Source organism: Macaca fascicularis, chromosome 12 (assembly GCF_037993035.2).
Source record: "Macaca fascicularis isolate 582-1 chromosome 12, T2T-MFA8v1.1".
NCBI classification, from domain to species: Eukaryota; Metazoa; Chordata; class Mammalia; order Primates; family Cercopithecidae; genus Macaca; species Macaca fascicularis.
This window is the reverse complement of record NC_088386.1, coordinates 120,175,681-120,203,199: the sequence shown is the minus strand read 5'-3', so window position 1 is coordinate 120,203,199 and position 27,519 is coordinate 120,175,681. Positions and strand designations below refer to the sequence as shown.

The window sequence follows — 27,519 nt, the reverse complement described above, 5'->3', positions numbered from 1 at the left end:
ATTGGGACTAACGCCCACTGTAGTCACACTTCTTTCTGTGTCTCTTCCACCAGAGTTGGGAGAAGGCCAAGCTGTTTCTTCCACTCTTCGTTTCCTGTGGCTATATTTTTGCTCCTAGGATACAGGAAGGAGAAATCTTGCTTCTTCCTTAGCTACCTTCTTCAGTGTTTTATGGGGCTCTCAGATCTTCTGGGTTAGACCAAACCCAGATTCAAATCTACTGGGTAGATCTGAATAGCCCTGAGTGGGCATCTCTGGACACTGGAGGCAGCCTCTCTCATTACTCCCACTACTCTCTTCCTCCTTGTGGAGGCTGGCATGCTCTGCACTGAGGTTTCGTCCTCCCACTGTGTCTACAGGGAAGTTGCAAGTGTGGGCTTGATAGGAAGGCAAGAATAGGCCTCTCCAGTTTCCTTATTTTGAGGCCATAGGTGGCTTGAGACAAAGGCAACTGACGATTGTCTATTGTGTCTCTCACTAATACTCTGCATTCAGGTTTACGCCCCAGGGTCCACTAGGAAAGACATTTTGCTGGCTCCATTCCTCCCTGCTTACCTACTTACCATAGGATCTCATCGGAGGAGTAGCTGGGCTAGGACAGAGTGTGGGTATTCCTGGGACCTCTGCCCAAAGCTCCCCATAATACATCTGTAACAATTTCCAATGCGTGGGAGAATCTAAGTTTTAAAAACAGATGAATAACTTTTAGTTAAGCCCAACAGAATGGGATATTATCGGAAATATTGTGGGCAAGAATACATTAGTTTGACACATATTTACAAACCAAGCCAAAAGTTTTATTTTTCTTGCATGTAAACTTTATTATTCTACCTGAAAACCTACTGCAATACAGCTTGTTATTTTGTCTTGAAAATATTTGGAATTTTACTAGTCTTAAATAATGCAACACTGTTCAAATAGTTGTATTTTTAAGAAAAATATCAAATAAGCTAAAATTACTATTAATATTGAAAGGCATAATGGGAAAGGTTGGGAAGCCCGTTTTAAGTTTTTAAGGAAAGAAGTGAGATAGAGAAAGAGGAAATGGCTGAAATGAGATAGCACGGTGCTTCTTATTCAGCATTAGTGATTCATACATTTGGAAACTGGCATTTTTGATTCAGGAAAGGATTTCTTTCTTCTCTCTGCTTACATTCTATTCAAGATTTTTTACAAACTTATTTTTTAATTGACCAATAATAATTGCATATACTTATAGGATACAATGTGATGTTTTGATCTATTTATGCATTGTAGAGATTCAGTCAAACTAAGTAATTTATATCCATCACCTCAGCAACTTATCTTTTTTTGTGGTGAAAACATTAAAAATCTATTCTTTATGCAATTTTGATTATGTTCATTGGAGGCTAGTTCTAGAGAACACGCATTTGTTTAGCAAAGTTAGGAAGTCTATCGTGCACACAGACCAAATGAAGATGCTATTTTGCTGTGTCAGAAAAAATTTAGGTCTATGTCAAGGAACTGATAACTTCAGCAGATCAAATAAATTTGCATGACAATTAATTTCTTAGAAATATGGTACGTGAAGAATAAGTTTTCAATAATTTCCTTGTTAGACTGGAGACATTCTTTTAGCTATTTTAAGAAATTCAGATTCTCAGGGGAAAAGAAAGCAAGTTTAAAGACACCACCAACAATCACAGTATTTCTTTTCTTTTTTTTTTTTTCTTTGAGACAGAGTCTTGCTCTGTCGCCTAGGCAGAAGTGCAGTGGCACGATCTTGGCTCACTGCAACCTCCACCTCCTGGGTTCAAGTGATTCTCCTGCCTCAGCCTCCTGAGTAGCTGGGATTACAGGTGTCTGCCACCATGCCTGGCTAATTTTTGTATTTTTAGTAGTGATGGGGTTTTACCATGTTGGCCAGGCTGGTCTTGAACTCCTGACCTCAAGTGATCTGCCTGTCTCGGCCTCCCCAGATGCTAGGATTACAGGCGTGAGCCACTGCACCCTGCCCACAGTCTTTCTTTTAATATCTTTCTTACACTTCTCAATCCTGCTCTCGATCACCTACACTTTTGTCTCATTTTCTTTGTAGTATTTTTCTTCGGCAATGTTCAGATATCTTGGCTCTGAATTCAATGCCATTTCAGTAGCCCAGGCTGTTCAGGCCACCTGTTCAGTGGCCTGAATGTGACAAGAGGCAAATGCTTCTATTGATCCTTGGCAAGTCTGAGAATCACAAAAAAATATTACAAATAAGATTTGTCTGCTGTTTTCATTGAAGGTAACACAGTTGTGACCTGTCCAAGACCTACAAAAAAAGAGAAAAACAAACTAATAAATTGCTTTTGATATTGTTATTGACAAGAAATACAAAATACCTCTAAGCAGGTGATAGGTAGGCAATTTAATCTTCACTAGTATTTAATCATTGGTGCTTTCCCGTAAAACAGAACACCTTAAAAAGGTACTTGTCAGCACAGAAAAAAAAAGTGATGCATATAAAATGTACCATTTGTTTACTGTTGTCATTACTGGTTTTCTTCCAAGAAGTTTATGTTGTTTCAGCTAATCAAGTGAGATGACATTATTTTCTTTTGTGAATTTTTTTATTCATTAAAAAAAACTCTTTTATGTAGGGGGTCTGAATACTAGTCAAATGAGGTGTCCAGCAGTACACCAGCTTGGTTCTTAGAGCAGTAAACACCCTTGGAACACAAGGTCTTTCCAAAAGATTCATTTTATAAGTTGCGATTACTGAAGTTACTTTCAATATAATCTCAATAATCTATTTTAGTAATGGATGCAATGTATAATCGCACTGCAAAATCAAAATCTGCTGCTTATCATGCTAATGTGATATTTACAAGAGTCATCACCATGGTTTCCAGTCCAAAGTCCCTCAAAGCCTTAAGCCTTGGTCAATGAAAAGTGAGACTCATAACCATGCAACTCTTAATTTTTGAAAGATTTCCTTAAAAAATAAAAGAAAACCCCAAGGAGAAATATTTTTGGCAGTGGAAATGTAGCAAATGTATCACTTGCAGAGAGAGACTCAAACGATAACTGTGTTTGATTGCTATATATTTAGTAATATGATCATTGGTGAGTAATAGGGTGTTTTACATGTAAAAGTATATTTACTTAAAATGTTTGATATGTCCTCCATAGTTTATTTTATAACTCACACTAAACAAAGCAAAAACTTCCCACTACTTTCTACCCAGAAATTCTTTCCTTTGTGATAATATTATTATTCTATTCTCAAGATTTCTTGTGTTCAATAATAGTCTAGGCTGTCTAAAGTTGGCAGTCATTTGGGGATCCTATATAGAACAATCGGTTCTGGACAAAATACTGTCCCTGAAAGCAGAAGGGTTGAGCCACAGTGCCCAAGTAGAGCAGAGTAGAACTGTAACGAGAGATAATTTACTCCATAGCACAGGCCAGTTAACCAGAGCCCAATATCTAGCAGTGGGAGGATAGCAAACACGTGGTCTTCATTTCAGTCACCTGACAGTCATTTCGAAGGTGCCTATTAATTTGTTGATTATGCACTATTATCTTAAAATAATCAGTCTAGTTCATACATTGTCAGCAGGGACAACATCACCTTCAAAGGGACCACAATTTGTCCTTGGGGAATGAAAAATTTTTACTTTTTAAATGTATACAGCACAGATATACAATATATCTGTGGTATAAGAATTTCACGGGAGGGGCAGTGGGTAGGAAAATGTCTAAAAATGTCTCTTTAAATGGGCAATGATGAAAAAAAAAAACACAGCTCTAGTTTCATTGAAGGGGATTGATAGACAATATCTGTATTTGTACTTCTCAGGAAGATAACCATAATTGCAAAGTTATCAATAGTGCTTCAGTGTGGCAACTGCTTCTATTATTGGGTTTCTTTAATTCTCTCTTTGGTCCCTATTCTGCTAGGTTGGCCTCAACTGCTTAGCATCATGTGATAGACAGCAACAGGTCAAATTAGCTTGCTGTAAACTTACATAATCATGAATTGACTTCAGAGATACTTTAATCGCTCAATTTTTAAAGTCAAATATTTGTAACTTTATTTAAACTCATTTTAACAGATAATAAAATATGTAGTATTATAGAAATATATTTAATAAAATTCTCATATTCTCCCTATGCCATCTGGATGTTAGTTAACTAACAGGTATTTCTTACGCAACGATTATATGCAATGTACAGAGGTTCAGCAGTTTCCCCCTTGCCCTCATGGAGAGGTGAAATGAGCTTAAAAGTGCTAAATACAAAATTAGTAATTTAATTACAATTCTTTTTTTTTTTTTTTTGAGATGGAGTCTTGCTCTGTCGCCCAGGCTGGAGTGCAGTAGCGCGATCTCGGCTCACTGCAAGCTCCGCCTCTGGGGTTCACGCCATTCTCCTGCCTCAGCCTCCCCCGAGTAGCTGGGACTACAGGCACCCAGCACCACGCCCAGCTAAATTTTTTGTATTTTTAGTAGAGGCGGCATTTCACTGTGTTAGCCAGGATGGTCTCGATCTCCTGACTTCGTGATCCGACCACCTCGGCCTCCCAAAGAAAATTAGTAATTTAATTACAATTCTTATAATGCTTATAATGATACAAGAGTGGAAACTCAAATACATTATATGGAAGAGCATTGTTAAAGCAAACTGAATATGGCCTGAGAAGGACTCGATACTTCTATATCTGAGTCCTTGTGGACAAACTGCCACCTAACTTAATAGGCAGACAAGATTGAAAACCTAACTTAGGAATATGTGTCTGTAACAATAGCTGAGTCTTGGCCAGTCCTAGTGGCCGTACTTCAACCATTCATACACTGCTGAGTGTTCAAACTGTGTTCAAATAAGGCATATGCCAAGCTGTAATCAATCCAGCCATTCTGTACCTCACTTCCAATTTCTGTATGTCATTTCCCTTTTATTTATTTATTTATTTTAGTCTATATATCTTCTTCCACCACGTCACTACTTTGGAGTCTCCTTGAATCTGCTGTGATTCTGGGGGCTGCCTGATTGGCGAATCATTCATTGCTCAAATAAACTCCTTTAAATTTAATTCGGCTGAAGTTTTTCTTTTATCAGCATGTATCATTGGGAACCGGCATTGTTGGAGGATAAGGAGAACCTACTTTATGGAGAAAAAATCCTGCTGAGATCTAAAGGCTGCAAAGGCATGGGGAGGAAGATGGGAGGACAGAGGAGGAAACATGAGTGGGGACTCTGAGCAGGAACGAGCTTGACTCTGTGGAGGATCTAAAAGGACTGGTGTGATTGGAGAGAGAGGAACTGGGGGTGATGTAGGTGGGAACAAGGCTGGATGATGGCAGGCCAGATGACACAGGATTTTTGTGGGCTGTCCTAAGGATTGGGGAAATATTCAAACAGAAATAGAAGGTGATTTTAGGGCTTGAAGTAACAGTGAATTAATGTGACGAGCATGTTGAGATGCCTTCTGAGCTGCATTGTGGAATTTCATTTGGAGGAGAGTGAGTATGGGTGTGGGAAGCAGTAAGTAGGCTTTTGCATGAACCCAGTAGGGTGGTTGCAGTAGAGATGAAATAATAATTAGAAACTGGTGATCGACTAGACAGAGGAGTGAGGAAGAAATAAGTACAAAATAAGAGGCTTGGGTTCCTACTTGTGCAGCCACCTGGGTGGATGGTGCGGCCATTGTCTTGGGGTGGCGTACACTGGAGGAAAACCAGATTTAGGAAGGCCAAGACCAGGGGTGTGGTGGGGAGCAGGGAAGGGAGAGAGCTTAGGAACGCAGTTCTGAATACATTAAGCCCAAGGTGCCTGTGAGATATTACAGCGGAAGAGCTGGGTTGGCAGTCAGATACATCATTTGCCTAGACTTCGAAGAGAGAAGAGACCTGAGGCGGGGACAAAATTTGAGAGGTCTAATTGGATGATTGCAGCCCCAGGCATGGATGAGATAGTCTTGGAAATGGTTATCAAAGAAGAAGACAATTGGGCCTAGTAGTGAGCCTTGTATTACTCCAACATTAAAAGTCCAGCATAACAGACTGAGGGTGGGCAGAGAGGTTGCTGGAGAGCTAAGACAGTTCTGTGTCACCAGGAAAGAGAATATTACAAGATGGTGGGAATGGATTGAGTGGAAGCTTACTGGGATTCCAAATGACATGAGAATGGCAAAACCATTCTCATGTCGTCGGATTTGCTGACCCGGTCTTTCTCAGTGAGAATGATTCAGGCGGAGTCAGTGGAAATGTGGTTAAGGACACTGAGATGTAGAAGTTGAGGAAAGAGAAACAGCTTTCATAGACACCTCAACCATGAGGGATAGAGTGAGAAAGGACAACTATTGGAGAAGGAAGTCGAGTTAAGGAGGAAGACCCCGCTGCAGAGGATGTGCCGGTAGAGGATGTGCCGGTAGAGGATGTGCCTGCACGTGGGACACCAGAGTCTTCGTGGTTGGAGAGACACATTCCTATTATACAGAAGGGGAGAATGAGGATGAGGATGAGGGAAAATGAAGTAGGTGTATAGACTTGGCCACAGAAATTTGAGAAAGTTTCTAGGTTGGAAATATCATTCTTATAAATATGCAGCCGAAATGCAAAACTCTCTCAAATTCCTGTTACATAGTCCTAAACTTGCTTATATCTTATCTTTGGACAATGCAGAGACATCTAACCAGTATCCCTCACCCACTCTCACCTCTCACTGCACCTGACTCAACAAGTTCTCTCCCTCTGCACCTGACTCAACAAGTTCTCTCCCTCTCACTCTTATAAAAAGGAAGAAGTCATTTGGGCTCCTAATGAAAAGAAAAAGAGGCAGTATCACGCTTGTATCTTCCATAGACGAGGTCCTAAAATAAATTCTTGGTGGGGAAGGTTAAGGCCTTATCCAAAGCTCATAATGGTTTTCCTCCTTTTGGCTCAGGGACTACAAGTCAGTGCCAAGAAAAATCTCATGCCCCTTCTTGTTTTTGCAGAGCACACAACATAAAAGTAACCCCAGCAGTAACAAGACTGACACCTAGTTCTCTCGTTTTCTTTCTTCTTCATAGATGCCAAGGATTAGATCACTTCATAATGGAAAATTACAATTCCCTTAGGGATTAATTCAATTGAAATGTCAAAGAGCTGGGTGGGGAGGGTTTTTTCAGCACCTCAGCTCAAAAGAGAAGAAACGTTATTTAAATAGGTTCATATTTCATGTCTGGAGGGCAGGAAGTTTTAAGGTTTAAAGGGGTTACTGGTGCTTCCTGGAAATTCCAGGCTTGAATAGATTTTCCAGGTGTCTTCTCTCTCTCCAAAAAAGATCCTTGCACTTTTCCCACCAAGTTGAATTATATAATGTTCGGATGTGTGTCACACCTTTAGGGACATACCCTGGTCAGGTGTATTCACTATGGCTGTGACGTGGACTCATGTAAGTCCTGCACCTTTGCTGTGACTACCATTTCTCTCTCACTCCAGAAAGATTGTCATAGTTCAAGAGCAAGTGATGTGTATTAACATAATAGAAGTCTTGATGTCAGCTCAAAATAGCACACATTATGTATTACAAATTGTATATGTTATTCACAAACTATAGGATTATGTTAAAATGGTGAGTGCACAATACTTAGTAGGAAGCCTGGCACACAGTAAGTGCTCACCAAATGGTGATCCTGAAGAAGGAAAGTCAAATGGCTTGAAGAGCCATCAAGGTGAACCAACAACACGATAGAACCTTTCACATCCTGCTTCAGAATCAGTGTCTAACACTCAGTTTTAATGACTGCACATATTTATTTGTTTATTTATTTTTTGAGACAGAGTATCGCTTTGTCGCCCAGGCTGGAGTGCAGTGGCGCGATCTTGGCTCACTGCAAGCTCCACCTCCTGAGTTCACACCATTCTCCTGCCTCAGCCTCCGGAGAGTAGCTGGGACTACAGGCACCCGCCACCACGCCCAGCTAATTTTTTGTATTTTTAGTAGAGACGGCGTTTCACCGTGTTAGCCGGGATGGTCTCAATCACATGACCTTGTGATCTGCCCGCCTCGGCCTCCCAAAGTGCTGGGATTACAGGCGTGAGCCACCGCGCCCGCCCGACTGCACATATTTTTAGATGGAGGTAATTTTGCGTCCAGGCACCATTTATTCCTGCACTGACAATAAAAGTATAATGTGAGTGCTATACATTTGAATGATACATATAATTTAAATTTTTCTGGTAGTCACAAAAAACAGATGACACACACAAAGCAGGTGAAGTTAAGTTTAATAATATATTTTCATTGGACCCAATCTATTAAAATTGTCTTCATTTTAACATGTAATTAATATAAAAGGCTTATTAACAAGATATTTATATATTTTTTCATGCTAAGTATCCAAAATCTGGTGTATATTTTACTAACAGCACATCTCAATTTGGAAGAGCCATATTCCAAGTGCTTCATTGCCCCTTGGGGCACGTGGTTGCCTTATCCAATATGCTGGCTTACGACTTCATGTGTATAATCTAATTTAATTCTCTGCTCACTCAAGGGTAGTTATACTTTGCCCATTTTACAGATACAGAAAGTGATCATAAAGTTAATTCTACTGATCTAAGACTCACCATATAGTAAGTGGTAGCATTAGAACCCAAACCCAGAGAGTCTCACTGGAAGTCCTGTTCTTTGAACACCATGCCGTGTGCTTTCAAGTCGTTTAGAGACATGCATTCTTATACTTTCAAAAAGACCTTGAAAATATGAGAAGGCCATTACAAATCCTTCTTTTTCTTTCTTTCTTTGCCTCTTACTAGCCTCTGGTTGTTGGAATTCTCAGCCTTCCTTGGCTGACAGCTACAGCACTCTGTGCTTCGCCTCTGTCCTCACGGGTCCTCGTTCCCTCTGTGTGAGCCTCTCTGTGTCTACCTATAAAGACGTCTGCCATACTGGATTTAAGGCTCGCTCTACTCCTCATCTTAAATAATTATGTCTGCAAAGACCTCGTTGCTAAATAAATTCACATTCTGGGGTTTCAGGTAGATGTGAATTTGGGGGGGATGCTATTCAACCAAGTACAAGTGTCTCCTTGTATCAGATGCTCTTCTGGGCACTAGGCGTGTACAGGTAATGGAGATGTGCATAGTCCCTGCCCTCCAGGAGGAGTCATGTGTGGAGACAGGAGACAGACATTGATCAAATAACTACACAGACACTTTCCTGGGTAATAGAGGTCTAAACAGAATTGAGAAGGAGGGGAGCAGGTTAGCCTCGTCCTTTAGGAAGCAAACTCCTTCATCGCTGGGACCAAATCTTACTCATTGTTGACTCCCTGGTGCCTGGTACATTGTTGATGTTCGGAGACTGAGTACTAAGGGAAAAAATGCCAATGAACTCATTATAGAAACAAAGTTAAAAGAACTTGGCTCAAGCCTGTAATCCCAGCACTTTGGGAGGCCGAGACGGGAGGATCACCAGGTCAGGAGATCGAGACCCTCCTGGCTAACACAGTGAAACCCCGTCTCTACTAAAAAATACAAAAAACTAGCCAGGCGAGGTGGCGGTGGGCGCCTGTAGTCCCAGCTACTCGGGAGGCTGAGGCAGGAGAATGGCGTAAACCCAGGAGGCGGAGCTTGCAGTGAGCTGAGATCTGGCCACTGCACTCCAGCCTGGGCGACAGAGCGAGACTCCGTCTCAAAAAAAAAAAAAAAGAACTTGGCAAGAAGGTCAAAGACTTATTTTGAGATTATTCATGTTGACTGAAGGCGAAGACGACTTATTTCTAACTAGAGAAAATGTCAAGCCCTCAGTCAATTTTTGTGGATAAATAAGTCTTGTCTACCTCACTTCCATTTCAGCACATCTTTCTTGTTCCATTTCTGATTGGTCTTGCATTCAATTAGTTTTTTGATGCTCATTGAGAATACAGTTATTTGGCTCATTATATTAGATAATAATAAAATTAGAATAATAGACTTCTTCCTCTCTTATGAGTTTATTGTATATTCTTGGGTATTCATAATTGCAGTATATTTCAGTATATTATTTTGGATGTTTAAACTCACCCATTGGACCAGTTAGGTGCTATTAGGTGGTGAAGGCAATTCAGTAATTGAGAATCTTAATTTTTGTCTAGGGGCCAAGAGGAACAAAGTGAAGCTTGAGTTGCAATGGTAAAGAAGCAGTAGTTACTCATCAGAGAGAGAAAAATATTTTGTTACTTTTGTGATTGCATGGCTTCCTTGATTCTGTCCATGTTCAGATATGATTACAGAGTGGTCTTATTTGGGCTTGGTTTTATCATAGTCATGGTATGACCTCATGTGATGTTGAAATTCTGTGAAATTGTTTATGTTTATAAGGAACACTGTGGGTTGTTACCAGCTGTCAGTTTTCAGAGCCTTTGTTTATCTTCAGTAGACGCCTCCACCCTGTCAGGGAGTCACTTTCATTAGGTTCTTGTTTATCTTTCCAGTATTTCTTTTTTTTTTCTTCCAAATACAGTCATGTATGTTCTTATTTCTCCCATCATAAACAAAAGGTAGCATACTACATACAGTGTTCTACAACTTGCTTGTTTTTCTTTAGAATATACACTAGAGATCTTTCTGTATCAGTACACAAAATTCTCTCCCATACTTTTTGTGGGTGCATAGTACTCCACTGTCTGGATGCATCATAGTTATTACAGAATTTTGGCACCTTAACAGCATATACCTTCTGATTCAGAACAGGAAAGCCCCAGAATTGATGTTTAGTTGGAGAGAGTTCTTGGCTTTGCCCAGGAAAGAATTCAAGGGAAAGCTGGTGGTGTTTGCAACTTTTATTGAAGTAGCAGTGTATAGCAGGAGCAGAGGTATTGTTCGCTGCAGTGCAGGGCTACCCCACAGGCAGTGTGCCCAGAGGAACAGCTCAGAGGCAGTTCTGCAGTCATATTTATAACCATTTTTAATTATATGCAAATTAAAGGGTAAATTGTTCAGAAATTTCTAGAAAAAGGTACCTTGTAGTAACTTCTGGGTTATCAGGTCGTTGCCATGGAAAGTGGTGGTAACCTCCAGATGTTGCCATGACGACGGTAAACTGACAGGGCACACTTGGTGCACATGTCTTAGGAAGAGGTGCTTTCGCCTCTTCCCTGTTTTAGTTAGTCCTCAATCTGGTCTGGTGTCTGAGGCCTGCCTCTGGAGTTGAGGCCTGCCTCTTACCTCACTTGTACCTCTAAAATAACAGTGCGGACAGATGCTCATGGGTAAAACACTGAGATTACATTTGACAAGCGTTTGCAATGTAGACCGGAGTCAAGACAGATGTGACACTCTGCAGTGTAGACCAGAGTCAAGACAGATGTGACACTCTAGCAAGCTGGCTTCTATTCTTGGTTCCACCAGCAATTTCCTTGACAAGTCACTTAAGGTTTCTGAGCCTCAGTTTTACATCTGTAAAAATACGGGGTTGAAAAATATTGGAAGCCTAGTCAAATTTCATCCTTTTGATCTTATTCTCATAGCAGGTAGATGTTTAGCCACCGACTTTCCAGAAGAAACAAACACCTGATCTGTAATGTTTGCTGACTTTCACGGTGTAAATACTGTCAGCATGACCAAAATCTCAAGCTACTAACAATTTAATAGTTTTCAAAATTTCCAAAAATTTAACAACTGACTTTTGGAGCTGAAAAAATGTCCTAAAATGAGGCTCACTGAGATTCAGACATTGTAACGTCCTCAGAGAGAAGGTATATCCTACACACTTATCACACTTAGAAAAAATAAAAGACAACTAAAGGACATTATCCTCTGTATCTACTATCTTAAACATTCCCTGAAGTTTTCATTAATTTGTAGCACAGGAGTCCTTAGGAACAAAGAGTAATTCACTTTAGTAACTGTAATAAATTACCCAATCTTTATCTACCAAGAAATTTACTCCATTGGGTCAAAGTTTGCTGTATTAGTATACTATTTAATCCTGATTCTTTACTATTGCTGTACATTTTAATCAGCTTTTGACAATTATGCCAGCCAGGCCCCACCCCAGACTAATAAAGCAGAATTTCAGAAGAGTGGGTCTCAGACACTGGTTTGTTTTAAAAGTGTTCCAGGTGATTCTAATGTGCCCCCAGGGTTAAGGACAACCGGCCTCTGGAGACTTGGTATATAGGTCCTCTGATACTTGCCTTTCTTTCTCTTTTTAAGTGAAGGACACTCTGCAGATACGTGTTCCCATACAGATAACTGATTCAGCTAAACTAACTCATGTGCAAGAAAAAAATCTTCAAGATCATAAAAACATGGCTAATGCGATTGATCTCTCTGAAAAATAAATTCAACAGAACTCCAAATCTGACCTCGCATTTTATTCCTCAAATGTAAAATCTACTGCAAGATTAAAATGAGAGGAAATCCAAATGCCTAATTCCTCTCTGTGAGATTTAAGTTTGTTTTGTTTTAAAGAAAGGTCATTTTGTTCCTCCTCTTTTTTTTTTTTTTTTTTTGCTGGCCTTGGGAAGCAGCCGACCATCCCAGCATACAAGAAATTAATTACCCTGGAGGGCCAGGTGCAACCAGTTAGTTGGTTGCTATGGGGACAGAAGCTATACATCTTGGACTTTTCAGGATAGTTTCTTATTGCATGAAATCTTATTCTTTTCATAAGGGCCATTCACAAAAATATAAATGTAAGTGTGATTTGATTACTCTTACATATGCATTAGTACATAAACAGGAAAAAATACATTGCCAAATAATAAGCCCTCATATTTGTAAAGAAAACTTAAGACTAGATACAACTTGAGTGAATTAGTTTTTTTTTTTCTGTTTTTTTTTTTTCTTTTGAGAGGGAGTCTCGCTCTGCAGCCTAGGCTGGAGTGCAGTGGCGCAATGTGGGCTCACTGCAAGCTCCGCCTCCCAGGTTCACGCCATTCTACTGCTTCAGCCTCCTGAGTAGCTAGAACTACAGGTGCCCACCATCACACCTGGCTGATTTTTTTGTATTTTTAGTAGAGATGGAGTTTCACCGTGTTAGCCAGGATGGTCTCGATCTCCTGACTTCGTGATCCACCCACCTCCCAAAGTGCTGGGATTACAGGTGTGAGCCACCGCGCCCGGTCCAAGTGAATTAGTTTTTTAAAGATCTAAGACATTTTGAAATTCTGTCAGAAAAACTAGAAAAATAAACTTTTCTGGAGTCTTGTGACACTTAGAGCACAGGGCTGCTGTGCCCGATACCAGTTAAAGTTAAGCCCAACATGTGAGATGCAGCAGCTTTCATCCAAGATTTCATCATAAACTCTGTTCAAGTAGACTGATTTTCAATTCTCCTGAAGAGACCCAATGTAGGGCTGCCTCTCTAAAACATAATTAAAAATGGTAGTGTTTTTTTCTTAAGAAGACATGTTAAAACTCATTATTCAAATAGCGTTTGAGGGATTTCATACAGTTGAACAACATTGGTACTGTTTTTAGGTTTTGACAAATGTACCATGGTTATTAGTGTTAAGATGTTAGCATCAGGAGAAAGTATGTGAGGAGTAGATGGGAAATGTCTGTATTGCCTTTGCAATTTTTCTGTAAACATAAAATTATTAGGTTGGTGCAAAAGTAATTGAGGTTTTTGCCATTGAAAGTAATGGCAAGAACCACAATTACTTTTGCACCAACCTAATATTCCAAAGTCGAGTCTACTAGTGAGTAAGGTGTGGTCATTAACTTGTAATAGATTAATTTATTATAGTGGATACTGGTAATTGTTATATTGATTATGTTAAATTGGCAATGGAAATAATTTGGTGAAATTTTGGGAATCTGACTTTACCTTGGGATTTCGTGCTGAATTTTAAGCATATTCAAATGAATAATCTAAACCTACGGTTTTGCCCTCTATTTGCATCATCTATAACTCTACAAATGTCATAACTTTCATTTTGAAAAAACCACTGTAGAGATTTAAATGACAGCATTAGCTATCTGTGATGCACTAAATGTCTTTGAATGTCTGATACACTGATGTTGTACATAATTTACTAGAGGCCAAATATTTTCATATTCTTTTTTTTTTTTTTTTTTTTTTTTTGAGATGGAGTTTCGCTCTGTTGCCCAGGCTGGAGTGCAGTGGCGCCATCTCGGCCCACTGCAAGCTCTGCCTCCGGGGTTCGCGACACTTTCCTGCCTCAGCCTCCTGAGTAGCTGGGACTACAGGCACCACGCCCAGCTAATTTTTTGTATTTTTAGTAGAGACGGGGGTTTCACCGTGTTAGCCAGGATGATCTCGATCTCATGACCTCATGATCCACCCGCCTCAGCCTCCCAAAGTGCTGGGATTATAGGCGTGAGCCACTGCGCCCAGCCTTTCATATTCTTTTATTAAGTCAATCCAATTTGATATTTGAATGACATGTTTGCAATAAACTCTTATTTGCCCTCATTTGAAAAAAAACAATTTTGCTTTGTTTTTCTTCAACTTGTCAGGGCAAAAAACGCTTAAAAAGATATGCGCTTTAATGAATTGAAATATGTTAGTTCTAACTACCTCTTTGCCAAATATTGTAGAGAAACCTAGGAAGTGTCAGTGCTTTCTCTTCTTTGGATGTGTGTTAAGATTTATTTTATAATTCATATTTGATATCAAATGACATTTATTGTGTCTAGAAAAGCCCTTGGCACATAGTAAATGCTAATATATATTTATTATATGAAGAAATAAATAGTTACATTTAATGTTTTCATATTTAGCTTCTTTCAAATGAAATTTACTTGAAGATATAGACCTAGTTTATTTACAGGAAAGTTTATTCCTCAGTGTATATTTATCAAAGTCCCACAAAGGGCAATCCAAGTAAGTATATGTCATATCACCATTATACAACTTCCAAATTATAGAACCAATTTAACTTATGTCTAGTTCAGAGTTTGTGACCCTATGAGTTTTGTACTTTTTAAATTCTTTTGCTTTTGACCTGGACTTCAGCACTAACTCCATAGAGACTGAGTTAAATATAGCTTCCAATTTTCAATATATAAGAGAGATGAAAGGTTAAGATTCTTAATATATAAAGTAACTTAAAAATCAATAAAAAGGCACTTCTGGTCAAGATGGAGTGACAGAGACTGGATTTACCTTCCAGCCTGAAACAACCAAAATGCCAGAAAAAAATAAATGAAACAAAGTTTTTAAAGACTTTAGACATCAAGCAAGAAAGGACAGTGGTTCTTGAAGAACAGGAAACAAGTGAGGTGAGACCCATGATAACCCCAGCTTATCGCCTAGATGGAGAGTTCAGGAATCAACACAGGGAGGGGAAACTGGAGGAGCTCAAACTTCTTACCTGGGTCCACCTGAGTTGAGGAATTACAGACAAGGGCCTGGGTAGGTCTTGGCCTGAAATTCCAGGGCAGAGTACCAGAAAAGAGGGAGCAGCACAGGGAGAACACATTAACGATGTGTTCTTCAGTTCTTAGCTGAGTACAGAGCAGGGCCTGTATGAGAGGAAATTACCTGAAAACAGGAAAAAAGCTGCCTGACAGGATATAGAGGAAACACTGCCTGTTTTCATATAGCTGGGAATAGTTCATGTTCCAGCGACCCAAAGGGGAAATCTTAAGAATTCATGGAGATTTACATAGAGGACTCAGAAGGCTTTTGCTTCAGTAAAATTACGAAATTACTAAATTAAAATTACTAAAAATAGCCCTCAGCAGTTGAGAAAAATTAGACCAAGACTACTGGTTGGAACTTTCTGACAAACCTTAAAAGCAAGATCTGAAATGATTAAAAACTGTTTCCTAGTAATTTAACTATGCTTCAGACCAAAGCTCAAGGATATTTAAAGGAATACAAAAATATCCAGCACTCAGGAAGTTAAAAATCAAAAAGACAGCTATTTAATTAAGGCATGCTAAGAAAAGGCAAGAAAATACGACCTGTAATGATAAAAGAAATCAATTGACACCAGTCTAGAAATGACACACATGATAGAATATAGTAGACAAGGACATTTAAAGTTATTATGACTGTATTTCATATGTTCAAGAAATAAGAGAAAAGGTTGCTCCTGAAAGATATAAAGACATAGGATATGAAAAACATGAAAATCAAACTTCTAGAAATGGAAACTATAATATCTGGGGTAAAAAGCCTACTAGATGGGATTCATAGCAGATTAGATATTGCCCAAGAAAAGAGTGCTATGAACTGAATTGTGTCCTTCTACCTCAATTCGTATATTAAAACCCTCACCCCAAATGTAATGGTATTTAGAGATGAGGACTTTGGAAGATAATTAGAGTTAAATGAAGTCATGAGGATTGGGCCTTCATGATGTGATTAGTACCCTTATGAGAAGAGGAAGAGAGGGTGATTACTTGCTCTTTGCCATGTGTGGATACAGTGAGAAGATAGCTGTTTGCAAGCCAGGAAGAGGGCCTCCATCAGGAACTCAGCAGACTTCCCAGCCTCCAAAACTGTGAGAAATACATGTCTGTGGTTTAAGCCACCTAGTTTGTGGTATTTTGTATAGCAACCTGGGCTGACTAAAATAATTAGTAAATTTGAAAACATAGCAAAGAAACTATCCAAATAAAACCAGAGATAAGAAAAAAAATGTAATGAAAGAGAGTCTAAGTGAACTATGGGACATATTTAAGTTGTGTGTGTATGTGTGTATATACTAATTATATACATATATATAAAATATATACTAATATACTAAATCTATCTATCTATCTATCTATCTATCTATCTATCTATCTATCTATCTATCTAAAATTAGAGTCCATGTGGGAGACAGAGGAGCACAGAAAAAATATTTGAAAAGTAATGACTGAAAACTTTTGACATTTGATATTTGATATAAACTGTAAATACATGTATTTGAGAAGCTCAGCAAACCCCAGCAAAATAACTTGAAGAAAAAATGTAAAGTATCTCATAACCATATTGCTGAACACTAGTGATAAAGATAAATCTTAACAGCAGCCAGAGGAAAAAAGACACATAACAGAAACAGAAACAAGGTTAAGGATGATGGCAAATTCTCACCAGAAACAATTCAAACCAGAAGACAGTGCACTTTGTTTAATGTATTAAAAGAAAAAAGTATGTCAACTTAGAATTCTATACCCAGTGAAATTATTTTCCAAAAATCAAGGCAAAACAAAAACATCTTAAGACACAAAAACTGAAAGAAGTATTCACCAGCAGACCAACAGTAAAAGAAATGTTTAAGCAATCCTTCAGGCAGAATAAAAGTGATACCAAATGAAAATCTGATCTGAGTTTTAAAAATGTAGACAAAGAACACTAAAAATAGTAACAAAAGAACACTAAACCAAATATTTATGAAAATGAAGATGAAAATCATTTTAAAATTATTGAAGATTTTTAAAAAGATAATTGTTGGCTGGGCACAGTGGCTCATGCTTATAATCCCAGCACTTTGGGAGGCTGAGGCGGGTGGATCAGAAGATCAAGAAATCGAGACCATCCTGACCAACATGGTGAAACCCCATCTCTACTAAAAATACAAAAATTAGCTGGGCATGGTGGCGCCCGCCTGTAATCCCAGCTACTAGGGAGGCTGAGGCAGGAGAATTGCTTGAACCTGGGAGGCAGAAGTTGCAGTGAGCTAAGACGGTGCCATTGCACTCCAGTCTGGCAACAAAGCGAGACTCCATCTCAGATAAATAAATAAATAAATAACTGTTTAGAGAAAAAATAATAAAATAATAACAATGTATGTGAAGCTGTTATATACATAGGAGCAAAATGTAGGACAAAGATAGCACAAAGGCCAGGAGGGGAGAAATATTCTAAAGTTCTTATGCAATATGTGAAGTAAAGGATGTATACTATAAATCTTAAAACAATTACTATAAAAACACAAGAAAGTTACAGCTAATAAGCCAACAAAGGGGATTAAATAGAATTGTTAGAAATAATGAGTGCAATAGAAGAGAGGAAAAAGAGAAAAAATGAGAGAATGAAAAAATAGAAAACAAAACAAGATGGTAGATTCAAACCTCAACTATATCAATCATAATATTAAATGTAGATAGTATAGCACCCCAATGAAGAGGCAGAGATTGTCAGATAGGATGAAAAAGTAAGGCCCAACTTAATCCAACAAGAAGACTTAATGATTCTAAATATATACGCACCCAACATTGGAGCACCCAGATTCATAAAACAAGTTCTTAGAGATTTATGAAGAGATTTAGTCAACCACACAATAATACTGCAGGACTTCGAGACCACACTGACAGTGTTGGACAGATCATTGAGGCAGAAAACTAACAAAGATATTCTGATCTTACAGTCGACATGACCAATTGAGCCTAATAGACATCAACAGAGCACTCCATTCCACAACAAAATATACATCTTCCTCATTTGCACACAGCACATACTCTAAGACTGACCACATGTTTGTTTACAAAGCAAGTCTAAACAAATTCAAAAAAACAGAAATCGTATCAGCCACACTCTCAGACCACGGCACAAGAAAAATAGAAATCAATAACAAGAAGATCCATCAATACCATACAATAACACGGAAGTTAAACAACTTGCTCCTGAATGACTTTTCAGAATACAATTAAGGCAGAATTTTAAAACATTCTTTGAATCTAATGAAAAGAGACACACAACATACCAGAATCTTTGGGACACAACTTAAATGGTGTTGAGAGGAAAGTTTATAGTGCTAAACACTCACATCAAGAAGTTAGAAAGATCTCAAATTAACAACCTAACATCGCACCTAGAGGAACTAGAAAACCAAGAGCAAACCAATCCCAAAACTAGCAGCAGGAAAAAAAAAAATCAGAGCTGAACTGAATAAAACTGAGATATAAAAATAGATACAAAAGCTCAACAAAACCAAAAGTTAGTTGTTCAAAAGAGTAAACAAGATTGATAGACCACTAGCAATATTAATGAAGAAAAAAAGAGAGAAGATCTAAATAAACACTATCAGAAATGGCCAAGACAACTTTACATCTGACCCCACAAAAATACAAAAGATCCTCAGAGATTATTATAAACACCTCTATGCACACAAACTAGAGCACCTAAAAGAAATGGACAAATTTCTGTAAACACACAGTCTCCCAAGATTGAACCAGCAAGAAATTAAAATCCTGAACAGATCAATAATAAATTTTGAAGCTGAATCAGTAATTAAAGGCCTACCAAACAAAAAAGCCCTGAGCCAGACGGATTCAAAACTGAATTCTGCCAGACATACAAGGAGCTAGTACCAATCCTACTAAAACTATTCAAAAAAAAATTGAGGGGGAAGAATTCTTCCCTAACTTATTCTATGAAGCCAGCATCATTCTAATACCAAAGCCTGGTAGAGACATAATGAAAAAAGAAACCTTCAGGCCAATATCTCTGATGAACACAGATGCAAAAATATTTAACAAAATACTAGCAAACCAAATCCAGCAGCATAGCAAAAAGTTAATTCACCACAATCAAGTAGGCTTTATCCCTGGGATGCAAGGTTGGTTTGACATACACAAACCAGTAAGAGTGATTTACCATATAAAGAGAATTAAAAACAAAGATCACATAATCATCTCAAAAGATGCAAAAAGGCTTTCAATAAACTTCAACATCCATTTATGTTAAAAGCCCTCAACAAATTAGGCATCAAAGGAACATACCTCAAAATAATAAAAGCCATCTATGACAAACCCACAGCCAGCATCATACTCAGAGACTAATATGAGATGTAAAATAATATTGGGGGAATGGGCAAAAGCTGGAAGCATTCCCTTTGAGAACCAGAACAAGACAAGGATGCCCTTTCTCACCACTCTTATTCAACTTGAAAGTCCTAGCCAGAACAGAAAAAAGAAAGAAATGAAAGGCATCCAAGTAGGAAGAGAGGAAGTCAAACTATCTTGGCAGATGATATGATTCTATACCTAGAAAACACTACAGACTCCACCAGAAAGCTTATAAAACTGATAAACAACTTCAGTAAAATTTCTGGATACACAATCAATATATAAAAATCAGTAGGATTTCTTATTTATTTATTTATTTATTTATTTATTTATTTATTTATTTATTTTGAGATGGAGTTTCGCTCTTGTTGCCCAGGCTGGAGTGCAATGCTGCAATCTTGGCTCACCACAACCTCTGCCTCCTATGTTTAAGAGATTCTCCTGCCTCATCCTCCCAAGTAGCTGGGATTACAGGCATGCACCACCATGCCTGGCTATTTTTTTTTTTTGTCTTTTTAGTAGAGACGGGGTTTCTCCACATTGGTCAGGCTGGTCTCTAACTCCCGACCTCAGGTGATCTGCCCCCTTCGGACTCCCAAAGTGCTGGGATTACAGGCATGAGTCACTGTGCCCAGCCCAATCAGTAGGATTTCTACACACCAATGACATTCAAGCTCAGAGCAAAATCAAGAATGCTATCTCATTCACAGTAGCCACAAAAATATAAAATATCTAGGAATACAGCTTACCAAGGAGGTGACAGAGCTCTACAATGAGAATTATAAAACATACTGAAAGAAATCAGGGATGACATGAATAAATTGAAAACATTCCATGTTCATGCATTGAAAAAATCAATATTGTTAAAATGGCCACACTATCCAAAGCAATTTAAAGATTCAATGCTATTCCCATTAAACTACCAATGACATTTTTTCATAGAATTAGAAAAAAACTATTCTAAAATTTTAATGGAACCAAAAAAGCCCAAATATCCAAGGCAATCCTAAGCAAAAAGAAAAAATCTGGAGGCACCACACTACCTGATTTCAAACTATACTACAAGGCTACAATCCAAAACATCATGGTACTAGTATGAAAACAGATCAATAGAACAGGACAGAGAAAACAGAAAGTCACACACCTCCAATCAGCTGATCTTTGACAAAGTCAACAATAACAAGCAATTGGGAAAGGATTCAATAAATGGTGCTAGGATAACTGGCTAGTTGTATACAGAAGATTGAAACTGGACCACTTCTCTACACCATATACAAAAATTAACTCAAGATGGATTAAAGACTTAAATGTAAGATGTAAAACACTAAAAACCCTAGAAGAAAACCTAGGAAATACCATTCTGTACATTGACCTTGGTAAATAATTTGTGACTAAGTCCCCAAAAGCAATTGCAACAAAAGCAAAAATTGACAAGTGGGACATAATTAAACTAAAGAGCTTCTGCATAGAAAAATGAACTATCAAGAGAGCAGACAGACAACCTACAGAATGGGAGTAAATATTTGCAAACTATACATTCATCAAAGATGTAATAACCACAATCTAAAAGAACCTTAAATCAGCAAGCAAAAACCAAATGACTCCACAAAATGGGCAAAGAAAATAAACAGACATTTCTCAAAGAAGAGATACATGCTGCCAAAAAATATATGAAAAATGCTCATCATCCCTACTTATTAGAGAAATGCAGGTAAAAACCACAATGGGATGCTATCTCACATCAGTTGAAAGGTTATTATTAAAAATTCAAAAAACAACAAATGCTGGTGAAGCTGCAAAGAAAAGGGAACACATATACACTACTGGTGGGAACGTAAATGAGTTTAGCCATTGTGGAAAGCAGTGTGGAGATTTCTCAAAGAACTTGCAACTAACACTTGACCTAGCAATCTCACTATTGGTATATACCCAAAGGAAAATTAATACCAAAAAGACACATGCACTTGCATGTTCATTGAACACAGAATCAACCAAGATGCCCATCAATAGTGGACTGAATCAAGAAAATGTGGTACATAAACACCATGGAATACTACACAGCCATAAAAAAGAATAAAATCATGTCTTTTGCAGCAACTTGGATGCAGCTGGAGGCCATTATCCTAAGCAAACCAATGCAGGAACAGAAAGCCAAATACTGCAATGTTCTCACTTACAAGTGAGAGGTAAACATTGAATACACATGGTCACAAAGATGGGAATAATAGGCATTGAAGGAATTGGCACAATAGGCATTGGACACAATAGAAACAATAGGCACTGAAGAAGTCACTGCTTGTGGCTGGAGGGCGGGAAGAAGGCATGAATTTGAAAACTACCAACCAGGTACTATGCTTACTACACTGGTGATGGGATCATCTGTACACCGAGCCTTAGTGGCATGCAATTTACCTATATAACAAATCTGCACATGTACCCTCAAACCTAAAATAAAAGTAGAAAAGAAAAGTAAGGCCAAGCTATATGCTGCGTATATGAAACATACTTTAAATATAAGGACACAAATAGATTAAAAGTAAAGAATGGAAAAAGATATATGGTGTTATATATAATTAAACTAAATAATCTAAATACTTAAAAGTAGCAGATTGTTTAAATAAATTATAGAATATTAATAAAATGGAATATTCTGCAGTTATTAACAATGTTGATGGAGAAGTATATTGAATTTGAAAATAATTATGATCAATTAAGTCAACTGTATGATATGAGAAATAATTGAGGAAAGTATTCCTCAAAATATTGCAGGATTGTCTCTGGATAATATAATTTTGAGTGATTTTATTGACTATGCATTGTGTTACTCATTATTAATACTGAATTTTGAAAATTAGCTGCCAGACTGACAATTTGGCTCTGGCTTTCCCCTGACTATACTCCAAGTTATATATTTAGAAGGTGGATTATGCTTTTAGTGGTGCCCATTGCTCTTTGGAAACCTTTTAGTTTTTTAAAAAATAAACTTTGGGAGGATCAAAATATTTCTCTTTTACCCATCTGGCATCTTCCTGTCCCCACACTTGGAAGATGATTATATCTCCTAATTCAATGTAGACCAATACTTCTCAATCTATTTGTGGTGAAATACTTAAAAGAAGTCCCATCTATCTTCGGCTGATTATTTTGGTCTATTTATAATTGAATGAAACATTCCTACTTAGAGTGGATGCTTAGATATCATAGCAATATTAAATTGTGATAAAAGTTTCTTGATGCCTAATCTTAGTTTCTTTACTAAGACTTGTAATAAAAGGTTTGCCAACCACAACTTAAGTATAAACAACCATCATGGCACAGTGGATTGTTCCCCTAGTGGTTATAACTGATCTCAGTAATTTACTGATCAATGACCCCTAAATTCAATGTAAACTGAATTAATAGAGATTAGTAAGTGACACCAAGCTTAAAAACAAATCATAAAGAAGAAACTTGAAGTGGGATAGACTTGAATCTATAGGAATTATGAGCATATTGTGAAGACTTAGATGCTTGGAAATGCCACATCTTAAGGCATTATTCCCTTTCACAATGGCTTGACATTTCTATAATTTTCACTTTTGGCGTGTGTATCTTTTGTGTTAATGTGAGTAACATAGCCAATTTAATTTACTTTAAATGTATGCTATAGAAAAGATGTTGCATTCTTGGGTTCAATTTTTATTTCCATCTGGAAGTCATTTTTGTTTTGAAGCAGTAGAATATATTCATTCCATTTTAAGAAGAAAGTCAGTGGGAAAAAGTTTGCTATATAAAACCTTGCTTCACAGTTAACTTCCATATCTGTTCCACATATTGAGGTGCTTTTTTTTTGTATTCTTCTTCCAAGCTCTTACTATAGATTTGCAAAATGTTGAGGGTAGAAGAAAAGAAATACACATTCTTTCTGCTGAAGCAATTTAATGTTTCAATTTTCAATTACTTTCATAGGATTTCCATAAAATAGTTCAATAAGAAATATTGTTGCCAATTTTGTTGTCCAATCTTACTAAGTAATATCAACATAGTTGGGCTAAATCTTATTTTTTTCCAGGACACATAACTAATTCTCATTGCTGTTTCTATTGGCAGATGTTTCCCTTCTTAATCTGACTCTACATTTTATCTTCAAAGAATAAACATTCTTCTCTCTGCTAAGAACACCATGAGACAGAAAAGTATTTTTTTAAAAATTTCCTTTCCTTATAGTCAAAGCTAGAACCTCTCAGACTGCCAAAATGGTTTGCCTCTTTCCCAAGTCAAATTTGTCAAAAAGTAAGACTTGTAGTTTTTCCTAAAAGTTTGGATAGTGAATTTAGGATTTACAAATCAATCAAATATTAAGTGCCAGGAATACTCATATGTAGCTAAAGATGTGCCATACTCTTACAGCTGAAAGTGAGGTCAAAGGAAAGACATTAAAGCTACATAATGGGAAACAAGATACTTCTGAACTTTTGCAAAGCTTCTCCCTCCCCAGTTTCATTAAGGAAAAAGATATCTATAAAATCAAAGTTAAAAGATATTTCCAATTCTGAGGTTCAGACTGACAATGTTAGCATGCTTTGCTATGGCAGACTATTGCAAAGATGTAAGTTACCTAATTAAGATCAAGGATGTAAATGCATCTCTACAGTATCCTGGCAATGGTTTAGACCATCAAGCCTTTTGCAGTTTTTTGGTGCCTGATTAATCTGATGCCTAAGCCTTTTGCAATTTGTTCTTTATTGAAAATTACACATCTTCCTCTTATTACAAAAATTGTTATAAATTCTGTTAAATTATTTTTCTCATCTTTTTTCCTGTCTTCTAGTCTAACCAATCTAGTGTAAAGCACTCTGCTAAGTATTCCTTTTGCATGCTTTCTGTTGATTAGTATTTTTCTCCAGCAAGATTCCTTCCAAAGGCTAATCATAGAATTGCTGACTAAAGGTATTTTTATAAATAATTTGTAGCGGTATTGGACTATGGTTTGGCTGTGGAGTGCAATCATATAATTTGGAGTTTCCACTAACATTGTCTTCCTTGTATGTTCACTCAAGGGTGTATCCTGATGTTTGAAAAATAGAAAATTACCAGAGCTGGGGAGGAGGAGAAGCTGGAGAAAGAGGAGGAAGTGGAAAAAGTGGTGGGAGCCTTTCTCCCTGGCTGTATCCAGTGAGTTATGGGATCGAGACAAAGCTACTACATTTTCCATCCTCATCTGCCTTCAAGTAACTTTTAGCAACTGAGGACTGACAATATTATATTTAATTAGCTTTCTCTTCTTCATACCCAGAGGCAGTTTACTTCAGGCCCTCGTTATTTTTCTCCTGAATTCCTGTAATAGCCAGCAAACTGCTCTGCTTGCCCTATGGCCTTGCTGGTCCTGCAATTCATCTCCTACCAGCTACCAGAACGATTTTACTCATAGTGAATTTGATCATGCCTATCTTCCTGTTTAAGAATTCTTCAGAGAAGGGCCTCAGGATAAAGAACAACTTATTTTTTATGCCATGGTAGCCCAAAATGTGAACATGGTGAAGCTATGACCATATATTACAAATCCTAAGCACAGAAGCAACTCATTACTTCTGATCACAAGGCAGTGGCTAGAATATAATCACACGGTTCATTTATTTGCAAAGGAGGCTGGGAAATGTAGTCTATCACTGTGCCCAAATAAGAGGAGAATGTATTTAGGAGGATAGCTAGCCTTCTCTGCCACAGTAGATTGTTTTAAAAAACCCCTTAGCAATCACAATAAATATTCATGAATACGGAATTTTTCTCACTAGCAGAAAAAAGAGAATTGACATTTATTGAATGTCTACCATGTGCTTAGCATAGTTTTTCTAGGAGAAATACTTGGTCTTATTCATCTTGCTACCTCCTGAACTTAGCAGATTGTCTAGCACACAGTAAACACTCCAAAAAAAACTTTGCTAAACTGAACTTTATAAAAACGTGGAATTTTTTAAATATATGAATAACAGCAGGCTTTCATAATCTTGTTCATTTTTCCTTTTTCCTTTTTTCCTGCATCTCCCCCTGATACTGCATTATTTTTTCTTTTGTTTTTCTTAGTGTAAGCCTTAATTGTTAATGCTTTTCCACTGTCACTAATTAAAACAAGCAGCTGACTTGAAGGTGAGGGTTGCTTACTATTCTTCAACAACTGCCTCAAACTGACTTCTAGTTGATTATTTCCTTACCAGAAAGGTGATTCAGACAAGTTCATGATTTTTAAACATTTGATTGTTGATGACTAAGCATGGTTTTTCTGGGTTACTTCCTAAGGAGAGCATTTAGCAGGAAAGTGGGAATTGATGCCCAAGTCATCACCCCTCTGGGCAAAGGAATTCCTTTCAAATTCCAAAGGAGCATGTGCTGGCTCACTCCTTATTGTAAAAACAAATCACTGTTGAGAGTTGAAATGTGGCTCAAAGGCCTGGTTGATCCTGATCCCTTTTCTGTAGGAAGTGGGTGCGGGGAGGTGGGAGGAACGGCCTCATATCCCAGGAGGTTTAGTAACAGAAGTTGTATCTGTTGGGAACAAAGTGTCAAAGAAGAGAGGCTGCTGGTCTGGGAGGGAAAGGGCCTCCTCTGAGCCAACCACGTGGGTCAAGTCAGGCCCGATGATCAATGAAGAGACAGCTGCCAGAGCTAAATCAACTTCGCATCCACAGTGGGGTGGGATTCTTCTGATACACACAATCACGGTCACTTGGCAGCTATAGAGCTAGCCCCAGTTTACCTAAAATATTGCCAAGATCTCACTCATTGTTGCCCTCCCGAGCTTTTCTTGGGTCTGTGAAATGCTGATGCCATTTATAATCTTACCTGTGTTGTCTAGGTCTGGTCAGGAGAGGGCAGATTCCCAGGTTTCCCAGGCAGGGTGGTTCCAAAGGCTCCAGCAGCCACTCTCTCACTATCCATGGATAGGGGGGCTTTTCTCCTCCTCCTCATGCTGTTGAGGTTGTAACTGGTGTCTCCATGGACTGCTGAGGACTCTTGAGTCCAGTGAGTGGGCAGGGCCAGCCAGGGTTTCCTTTGATTACAAAGCTGGGATTTTCAAACCAGGGACACAGACATCAATTACCAGCCACTCTGGCCGAAGGTGCTGGTCTCTACCTCCCGCTCTTTTGATAGAAGCTGCCAAATTTCACAGGACCGAAAAGATTCTTAGGAGACTTGTCTTTCTCAATTAGATTTTATCTATGGCAAATGCCATTTCCATAATAAGTTCTGGAACTGTCTCCAACTCCAAACTTCAATATTGAATGTCTATTTCCTTATCCTTTTCTAAGAATGACTTAGCATTGTCTCTAATGACTCATCAACAAGATGCCAACATTCTCTCTCATTTTTTCTTATCTCTGAGGCAAGAATCTTATAGAAGAGCAAATCTGTGTAAAGCTGGATTTAACTTTTTCTGTACCTACACCCCACCTTGGGGAATCTGGGAGCAGGGATTGAAGGGGTATTGCTTTCTCTGGTTGAGAATCATTAAGGAAAAACTGAGACAGGGAAGTAGGAAGTACTGAACTCTGAACTCTATTCAGGAAACCAAATGACAATTTTGGAGATGTCAACTTCTGCAACAATTTTGGGCAGTTTACTGTTAAGAACTCAGGAAGAACTAGTGAGTCAAGTCATTATTTCAAGTTTCCAGTTGTAATTTTCTTAACTGCTTTATTTATACATGTTCCTCATGACTCCAGAGTCAGTTAATTCTGTCTCTGAGTTATGTAGTAAATGTTCATCCAGCAGACAGATTGCAGGTGACTCCCACTGGCTATGGAATCAAAGTGTTCCTGTCATCACTATTTTGGTTCCTGGAGTGACCCTAACTACCTTGTAAAGCTGGACAAAC

The 27,519-nt window shown here is 38.0% G+C and overlaps 1 long non-coding RNA gene across 2 annotated transcripts in view; it reads right to left on the bottom strand.

Moving 5' to 3' along the window:
• Positions 1–795: 795 nt before the first annotated feature.
• LOC135966625 (uncharacterized) overlaps positions 796–27,519 on the bottom strand; it is a 36,172-nt gene continuing 9,448 nt past the window's right edge. Inside the window, exons 4-5 of one of the 2 annotated variants that reach the window (XR_010580108.2) lie at positions 26,487–26,708; positions 796–2,275 (exon numbers count right to left, since the gene is read on the bottom strand). This is a non-coding gene — a long non-coding RNA (uncharacterized lncRNA). The remainder of the gene's footprint in view (positions 2,276–26,486; positions 26,709–27,519) is intronic. The other variant, XR_012421524.1, reaches the window with a different exon arrangement.